The sequence below is a fragment of the Bos indicus genome, chromosome 14 (genome assembly GCF_029378745.1).
Source record: "Bos indicus isolate NIAB-ARS_2022 breed Sahiwal x Tharparkar chromosome 14, NIAB-ARS_B.indTharparkar_mat_pri_1.0, whole genome shotgun sequence".
Classification (NCBI taxonomy): Eukaryota; Metazoa; Chordata; class Mammalia; order Artiodactyla; family Bovidae; genus Bos; species Bos indicus.
The window spans coordinates 41,481,774-41,491,997 of record NC_091773.1 but is presented as its reverse complement, the minus strand read 5'-3'; the positions used below and the strand labels follow the sequence as shown (position 1 = coordinate 41,491,997).

The following is a 10,224-nucleotide window of genomic DNA, read 5'->3' as shown; positions in this document are numbered from 1 at the left end:
AACTAGAAACTAGTATGGCTTCACAAAGAGTAATGATTTGGGGCAAACTTTCTTTCTGGACAGTGTTATTAGATGAGAAGATTAGAGTATAGTGATAGCCTTTGACAAGGCCTCTTGTGATAAAAACCTTAATGCTATGATTATACATTTGATAGATTGGAAGCAATAAAAATGATTTTTCCCATAGCTGCCAACCATTAAGCAACCTGGAAAGAGGGATTTGGTTGTGTGTTACAGGGCTTTGTCCTCCTCCACTTTTTTTTTTTTTTTACAATGTATGAATAATTTGGATGAAAAATTGAAGACAATTTTATCAAACTGGTGGGTAACTTGAAACGGGAATGGAGAATGGATAGTTTGCATGCAAATTTCTTTTTTTGTATCATGGCAAGAAGAAGCATGTGCTAGATTCTTGAAGTCTTTAATATGTTGTGTTTCCTTTTCTTTGAAACACTTTAAAGATTGAAATGAAATCCATGATTTTAATAAGACTAGGTTTGGGATGGGGCTGAATAATAATTCTGAATGACTGAGAGTGCATGGTATGACCTATTCATTCTAAAGGATATCAGTCCTGGGTGTTCTTTGGAAGAAATGATGCTAAAGCTGAAACTCCAACACTTTGGCCACCTCATGCGAAGAACTGACTCATTGGAAAAGACTGATGCTGGGAGGGATTGCGGGCAGGAGGAGAAGGGGACAACAGAGGATGAGATGGCTGGATGGCATCACTGACTCAATGGACATGAGTTTGAGTGAACTCCAGGAGTTGGTGATGGACAGAGAGGCCTGGTGTGCTGCAGTTCATGGGGTGGCAAAGAGTCTGACACGACTGAGTGATTGAACCTAACTGAGAGCGCAGGGTAATGGCATCTCTCTAGTTCTAAACATGTTTGAAGGAAGGAAGAGATAGTCATCATTACTTCTGTTCTACCTGAGGAAGAAGATTTCTTTGTCTCTGCCCCTCTTTTTATCCTGATTTTTTTTAAATTTTATTTATTTATTTTTATTTTATTTTTGGCTGTGCTGAGTCTTTGTTGTCACACATGGGCTTTCTGTAGTTGCGATGGTCTTGGGCTGCTCTTTTGTTGCAGTGCATGGGCTTCTCACTGTGGTGGTTTCTCTTGTTGCAGAAAACAGGCTTTAGGGCATGTGGGCTCACTTGTGGCACATGGGCTTAGTTGACCCATGGTATGTGGAATCTTCCCAAAGCAGAGATTAAACCCGTGTTCCCCTCAATGGTAGGTGGACTCTTAACCTCTGAACTGCTAGGCAAATCCTCTGATTGCTTTTGGATTCATATTTCTAATCACTTCCTGATTCTCTCTTCTAATTTAATTCTATCCTGAAAGCCAGGAACAGCCAACATAAGTACCAGATTTTCTCCACTTTTTAGATTATTTTTTCTCCTAATAGGTTATAACTTCTTGGCCAGAAAGAACGTGACATATTTGGTCTAAACATGAAAAAGTTGAACTCATTTGCCACAAACAGACACTTGTAATTAAGTAATATATAAATGTGGAGTTTATGACTGTATTCAATTCAAAACGGAAGTTTCTATAAATGAACCTTATGCTGAGATGTTTGCGAGTCAGGTTCACTGCAAGAGGTAATATAGAAAACTTCTAAAGCCTCTGAATATTTTTGGTACATATGTTAATGTTTTAACTGTGCTTTTAACTGCTACCTATCTTTGATTTAAGAAGAACCAGAAGATGGGTATTTTGTTTATTTTAATATGCCAGATGACTGGTTCCTAGAAACCAACTGATGTTTACTTAGCTGCTTCCTCAGATCAAGGACTTTATACTTTCTTGTTCATCTAACATAATGCCTAAACATGCTGAATTATAATCTGTGAAGAAAAAAACAGGGGCATTGTAGATTGTTCAAGGAAGAGTAAGAGTTCATTTTAAGATGCATTTTATGGGAATGTGAGACCGCTCTCAATTACCATGGTTGAATGAATTAAATAGAATCTCAAAAACTGCAGAATTATTTGCTGAGAATTACAGAACTTGAGAAGAAATTTTGGAGAATCTGATGGCTGTCAGTAAGTCTTCTTGTCTGTTTTCCTTCTAAAGTGTGTGAATAGAATACAATTAAAAATTCCCTTCAGATATTTTCCAATTTTACTCAGTAGAATTGTTATGGAATTAACATATGTTTCTCATAATGTATGGATTTGAGCAACTTTCCACATAGTATACTAAATTTTAGTAGAGACACGAAGTATATAAACCAACTGGAAATGCACATCAGCATGTGATGGGTAAACCAATTATGGTATATAAGCATAATGGAATACGATTTGTCAATGAAAAGGACTAATAAATGCAATGACATGGGTGAAACAAAACAAAAATAGCTGAGTGAAAGAAGCCAGACATAGAAGTGTAAACACTGTATGATTTCATTTATATGAGTGTCTAGAACATGATCTTGATTATGCTGGTGGTTATACAGTGTCAAAATACATGTAACTGTATATTCAAAATTGGTGCAGCTTATTCTATATAAATTATGCCTTGGTAAAGTTGATTTAAAAAACAAAATCCACAAAACAAAAAAACAACCTTATATATATGGATTTCTGATCATGCGGTCCACCATGAAAATGTGTGACATCTCTTTTTAAATCATCAATAAAAACATTGTTAATTTGTTGAAAATAATTCCTTCTTAAGTACAAAAAGTGTTTGTGGCCTGCAGTTCTACCAGAGTTTAAAGTGGAGGTTACCTTGGAGAAAAGTGAAGAGATAGCTAATTAAGCATCTTTCAGATCTGCATAAGGTACTTTCAAGGCCTGTGTTTTGTGTTGTGTTTGAGAATTTCTAGGGGAGAGACCTTCTGTTGTCAGGAAATTTCAAGATAAGCCAGGGGGTGGGAGCATCTGTTATTCAAGAGGCCTGAGTGTAATAGAACTACCCCACATGAGCCAAGGGCAGGAGTGTGTTAATTGCCATGGGAAATAATTTAGAAGGATGAATGTAGTAGGTCAAGTGGTCGAAATCAGTAGATAGGGTAGGTTTGTGGGACTCACAATGGAGCCCTGCCACATAATCTACAGTAGAGTCTGTAAATGTTTACAGCAGAGTTGGTGGCTTGACCCTGGGGTAACCCAGAGTAGAAAAGAAGTCAGAAAGGTGCAGGAATTGGACTACCAATGCCCAGTCCCTGGAAATTAGCTGACATTTTGCAAGGCTGAACAATGTCTGCATGCTTCCTACGTAAATCTGTAGAACTCACTTGGCTTTCTGGGTTACACATTTATACAATCTTAATTTTACAAATAAATGTAAAATTAAAAAACTTATCTCAGTGCAACAATTTTAAAAAGGCTAATCATGTCAGAGTTGAAAAAGGGGAATGAAATGTTAAGGGCTGGCTTTCATTTGGGTGAAATCCACAGACTCCAAAAGTCTGTTGACTATTTTATTGTGGCTTGTGGGTAAATTCCATAATATCAAATGTGTGTGTCAATACATATTCTGAAGACAAAATCTGTTTGTGTGGGATGTTGTTTTGGAATAATCTGTTATGTTACACTGTCACTTGAGGTGGAGAAAAAATTGAGAATAAATTTAAGTAAACATTTCAAGTATAACTGTTAAAACTTTGTTTTATAAATGTTATATGCACTATTGTAAAGTTTTAAAATGGATACCTTTTGCTTTTTCACTATAATTCCCTTTAGAGCTCTCTACTGCTAAATTTTTAAATACTTCTTTTCTTCATTCTAGAGGATAAATGAGAACGGGGGACCAGAACAAAGAAAATCAGTTTTCTTGTAAGCAAAGATATTTTTTATATTACTTCATTAAATATAATCATTGCCATCCTAGCAAATGTAAAATTAGAGGCAAAGAAAAAGATAATTTTGTTTTTTCCCTCAACTTAGTGTTTGTCCAAATATTGTAGAACTATATATTTTTTTCCCTGAATGGGTAAATAACTTTTATTAGCTTATAGTAATTGGCCTACTTGTTTGTTTTTGTTTTTAATATATAGATTAGAGTGTGCATATTGCTGAATGGCTTTTGGAGAAATCTTTCAGATCTTTCAGTTGAGATCCATTGGTGGGTCAGGAAATCAGTTCAGAAAACCTTCAATAAGCATTTTTAAAATACCTAGAAATAATAAAAATACCTAGAAACCAAAAGCATTAGCCATATGTGCATGTGGGGTGTGTGTGTGTGTGTGTGTGTGTGTGTGTGTGTGTGTGTAAGTATTGGTTTGCAAAATAAAGAGTATTTCTTACTGCGGGCTGAAACAGCAAAAAATATTTCTTAAATAGTTTGTAAAAACTATTTTAGAGAATTACCTAAAATGTGATAGCTGAAATAATTGAGCAACCTTCCTATGATGAAAGAGATAGTAAATGATAATTGAACTGAACACTCAGATTAACAAATTTGGTTACAGCGGGACCAAACAGGAAAATTGGATTCAAGATGGTTCTCCTATATTTTTTCTGGAGTCATTGGAAACCTCTTTTATTCCATAAATAGCTTAACCTAAAACACTAGATTCATATATTTTTCAGAACATTTCAGAAATATAAATATCATCAAACCTTTGTGGGTTATATTTTGATGAAATATAAATATTTCAATACGTTGGTTTTCTTGGTTTTCTACTTTATATGGACAGGATTCATCAGAAAACATCTCTAATATCTCTTTTACAGATGGGTTTCCTGAACCAACCAAATCTAAAATGTATTCCATAAATACGTCACAATATTTTCTTTTTATAACACTTATCATTACCCTGAATTAGCTTGCATAATAAAAATATTTGTTTTCTTCTTCATTTTCCTACCTAAAACCCAATCTAATAGAAACTAGTTTCCTAACTAAAACTCAATCTAAAACCCACCCATCCATCTTTCTACAAGGTAAACTCCACAAAGGAAAGTCTTTGCCTCTCTTGTTCACTGCTTGCCTCAGAAAAGTGTCTGACACAAAGTCATTCTTCAACGAATACTTATTGGCTGTGGGTTAGTTGTTCAGTTGTCTCTGACTCTTGGCAACCCCATAGTGGGTAGCCCATCAGGCTCTTCCATCCATGGGATTTTCCAGGCAAGAATACTGGAGTGGATTTCTACTTCCTTCTCCAGAGGATCTTCCTGACCCAGGGATCGAACCCAGGTCTCCCGCATTGCAGGCAAATTCTTTACCATATGAGCCATGAGGGAAACCTATTGACTGAGTTACCAGTAAAACACTTATTGACTAGATGACTGATTTAAGAAATGAAGACAAAAGCTGCCTACTGCTTTATAAATACTTTCTAAGAGTGGAAATCAGAACTTCTATAGCAATATACCATTCATAATGATTTTGAGGGGTCTGCTTTGTCTTCATAGACTTCATATTTTCTTTATGAGTAGGAGTGTTTGGATTCTAAACCTTGACTAACTTGGAATAATCAGGAAAAAAAAAAAAAAACTTATTACCAACTCCAACCAGCAATCACATTTAAAACTGGAATCAACAATTTTTAAGAAGCAATGTAAATACAATTTGTAACTAAGGTTGCTATGTTACTATATCACTCTGTGTCCATCTGCTATTTAGGGGTCAATGTGAGCCCATTGTGCATTAAAATCTGTAAAATATACTCCCAAGAATTCTATTTTTCAGGCAGCAAATTAAGAGGAGTGGATGATAACTATCTCTATTATAGGCTGGGAAACTAATATATCTGCCTGAGTGCACTTATTTGAATGGAAAATAGGTGGATATAATGTATACTGAAAAGAAATATGATAAAGCCTTTGTTAACAGGCAGCTGACCCTATGTTGAAGGTTAAGTATTTAATACTTCAAAACTAATATTATTGGGGATAAATTTTGCCTCTAAGTGGTAATTAAATTTAGTCCTCAAAAATTTGGAGAGGTAAGACATTTAAATTAATAGATGAGTTTTTAGCAAAACTGTAGCACTGAGACCACATTTGTTTTGTACCTACCCTATTTAAAATATTACTGCGATGAGAAAACCATTATTTGAAATACAGTATTTGGCAGATAGATACTGCAATATATATGTTACATCTCTCTAACATACCATTCAATCCTAAAGGAAATCACATCTGAATAATCATTAGAAGGACTGATGCTGAAGCTGAAGCTCCAATACTTTGGCCACCTGACGGGAAGAGATGACTCATTGGAAAAGATCCTGATGCTGGGAATGATTGAGGGGAGGAGGAGAAGGGGATGACAAAGGATGAGATGGTTGGATGGCATAACCGATTCAATGGACTTGAGTTGGAGAAGGCTCTGGGAGTTAGTGACGGACAGGAAGTCCTGAAGTGCTGCAGTCCATGGCGTCGCAAAAAGTTGGACATGACTGAGTGACTGAACTGAGCTGAACACATGCTAGCAAAGTAATGCCCCAAATTCTTGCCCACAGTAGTAGTAGTAGTTTATAATAGTCATGTGAACTAAATTTGTCCATTTTAGTTCACTGATTCTTAAAACGTCAATGTTCACTCTTGCTATCTCCTGTTTGACTACTTCCAATTTGCCTCGATTCATGGACCTAAAATTCCAGGTTCCTATGCAATCTTGTTCTTTACAGCATTGGACTTCTAAAACTAGGTACAATTAATAACTTTCAAGTTGAAATTCAGTTTATTTATACACATCCTCCACCAAGTTCTCATCAAGTACTTTGTTTGTTATGTTAGAGCAGATGTAGCAAACAGAAAGAGGAAGTATGTCAAATCAAACAGTTTATTATTTGACCTTGTGGATAATCCAGAGAAGCATGTACAGTGTTTAAATTCTGAGGCTTAAGGTAAATATTTCAGAAAGACTCTCTACTTTGTTGATTGGTAAAATGCACCACAGAATATAATTTCCTCACTATTTGGTTAAATGTAAAGAAATATGGAACTTTTTGAAAAGAATTGCTTGTCTGGTAAAGATGGACGGTCTACTGAAATAGGCATTAAAAAATAGATTGTGCTAGCTTTGGCAGCACATATGCTAAAATTGGAATGATGCAGAGAAGATTAACATGGCCCTGTACAGGATGACATGTACATTTGTGAAGGATTCCATATTTTTGGTATATTTGTAGGTTGTTAAGAGAATTGATCTTTCTCATCACAATAAAATATTTTTTTCTTTTTTTGTAATGATGAGATTATGGATCTGTATAAGACGATGTTAAACTTGTAGTAATCATATCATGATATATGTAAGTCAAATCATTATGCTATACATCTTAAACTTATACAGTGCTGTACATCCAGTGCATCTCAATGAAACTGGAAAAAAATAGATTATGCCATTAAAGCATGAAATTGAAAGATAATAATAAGAATAGCAACAAAATAAGGTTAGTTTATTTTTTTGCATCCTGAGTAAGTGTCAGTTTCTGAATCAGGTTCTTTCTCACAAAAGCCTTAGGAAGCACTGGGTTAGCCAAAAGTTTTGTTCAGGTTTGGTCCACCGGCTAAGTTTGAAAGTGTTGGGAAGTAAGAAAGAATATTTCTGATAAATGCAGTGTCTTACTTTATGAAAACATGAAAACATTTAAACAGTGACTTTTATTAAAACATAATTTAAAAAATTAAGAGCACTGCTTTGGTGTTTTAATTCCACTGTGTCAATTTTGATTTCCCTCAAACAGTAGAGATTGAAGTCTTCAAAGGGATCCCACAAGGGTGTCTGTGCTAAACTGCCATTTCCAAAAGATCACAACTGATGCTCACAAGTTATTCTCACAAGTATCATATACAACAAATATAAGCTTTGCAATATACAATTTGAGGAAGATTAGTGAAGCCAAGGAGCCACAACTGTCACACTCACAGGATGGTAGTGTTAGTTTCTCAGTGGTGTCCAACTCTTTGGGACCCCACGGACTGGACTGTAACCCACCGGGTTCCTCTGTCCATGGAATTCTCCGAGCAAGAATGCTGGAGTAGATTGCCATTCCCTTCTCCAGGGCATCTTCCTGACCCAGGGATCAAACCCAGGTCTTCTTCACTGCAGGCAGACTCTTTACCATGTAAGCCACCAGGGAACCCCATATACTCACAGAAATATCACTCAAATATCCATGCCTTCCAATATAAGCACAGCAAATATGCATATACAATTAAATTGTTTGACATTTGAAATGTGTGACATTGCCCTATGTAACTCTAAGACATTAACCAGTACATGGTAATCCCCTGGTGGCAATGATTGATTCAGGATGGCACAATCAAAGTGAAGCAATTTATTCATTGGTTGTGGGAAGCAGCCTCTTCCTGTATTGAAAAAGGAAGCTATGTAAGTCAGGCTGCAGCAACTATTTATGTCCACTATGAGGACAACTAGTTTGTAGGTGAAGCTGCAACACAGAAGAGGGTAGAAAAAAATGATTAACTGTAAATCATTTAGTTTAAATAAGTCATAAACACCTTCAGATATTTGACTGGTTACAAGGACTGCTTTTCTGGCTGAGTTTTAGTTATAGTTAGTTATGTAAACGATATAGGGACATATACGTTTATATACAATACAGACACCTCGTGGTATCAGGTGATTCCTATGATGGGTAAGATATTTAGAAAATTATTTAATACATACTAAGTGCAAAGAGCTAGTATAGACTTTGAGAAGAAGAAATCATTATAAATTAATTGCTTTGAGAATGATTCTGAATCAAATAACTCCAACACTGTGAATTACAAATTATGTGCTAATATATCTATATATAAAGTGTTAGCAATGGTGAGAAAACTCATAGACTGTGATTCATATGAATTTCTGTTTCAAAGCAAGGCTTCTACATTCCATTTTGGATCTCATTCATACTATTATCTATGCAGAATGGGCTAGGGAAGAGTGGAATTGCTGCAGTCTATACAAAACAAGTGAACAGGATTGGCTTGGAGTTGTGCCATCTTTGCAGAGGTAGTAATTTGTCTCAATGAAGATTGTTGCCTTGATTAATGATATAAAAATATAGGAGTTTGTAAGATTAGGTTCTCTCTAAGAAGGGCAAAATTTGATAGTATAAGCATACTTTTGAAATGACATTTTATTTTAAAGCTGACATTTTAGACTTTTATTTGTTGTCAGTAAAATAGAGCAAAATTGGTTATACATGTATTATTTCTTTTTCCTCCAACTTCTCTAGCCACACTCTCCACAGCACACAGAAATATTCACGCACAAGAAGATATATGACTAAAATTGAAGGAACGTCACACACAGTGCGAAGGGGATGTTGTGGTAGTTAGTATGAAATATTAAGTAAAAGCTAAACGAGTGACTGGGGAAAAAGGTCTTTATTAAATAACTAGTTTTTTGTGAGATTCAGACTATGTAATCTAGCATGTAACAATTTGGTACAGATATAAACCATGTATAAGGAGAAGTTAGTAATAAAAGTAAGTGATTGATTCAAAATAAGTGAGCTAAGAACAGTATTTTTACTGAGTATTAATACCTTTTCCTACTGTTATAGGATAAAGTGTTTTGATTCAATCAATTAATTTGGGATTGGAGTGTAAAGAGGATACTCAAAATAGGATTTTGAAGATTTTTACAATTTTGTTAAGTAAAGGACACATGGGAGCCATTTTATTCATGCAGTTATTCATGCAGTCTATAATTCATTTACTTAGTAAATTAGGATGTAAGAAAAGTTTTGAGCATCTAAGATGAACCTGTTTTAATTTTTTTCAATTTTTATTTTTTTACAGTAGTTCCTTGTTGGTTATCTGTTTTAAATATAGCAGTGTGTACATGTCAGTCCCAAACTTCCAATCTATGCCTTCCTGGTAATCATAAATTCATTCTCTAAGTCTGTTCATCTGTTTCTGTTTTGTAAATAAGTTCATTTGTATAAAATGAACATCTAATTAGCAAGATGGGCTTGTCATTAAATAGATAAGTGAAAACCAATTAGATATGATCCCTGACCACATGGAATTTCAAGTTTCATGATAAATGCAATGAAATAAATCTTCTATAATATTTAATCTGATGACTTTAAATTTAGAATTTGTATAGGTCACAGAGACACTCCATTTTTGGAATAAATATTTAAGATGAGAAAAGTGAATGGAGACAGAGAGATCAGAGCTTCCACAGTGGCTCAGAGGTAAAGAATCTGCCTGCAATACAGAAGATATTAGAGACATGTGCTTGATCCCTGGGTCAGAAAAATTCCCTGAAGGAGGGCCTGCAACCTACTCCAATATTC

General features: G+C 35.0%; 1 non-coding gene across 1 annotated transcript; it reads left to right on the top strand.

The window, feature by feature from the left end:
- Nucleotides 1–6,980: 6,980 nt before the first annotated feature.
- On the top strand, nt 6,981–7,085 carry LOC139187045 (U6 spliceosomal RNA). The gene has a single exon (XR_011570747.1). It is a non-coding gene; the product is annotated as a U6 spliceosomal RNA (small nuclear RNA).
- The last annotated feature ends 3,139 nt before the right edge of the window (nt 7,086–10,224 follow it).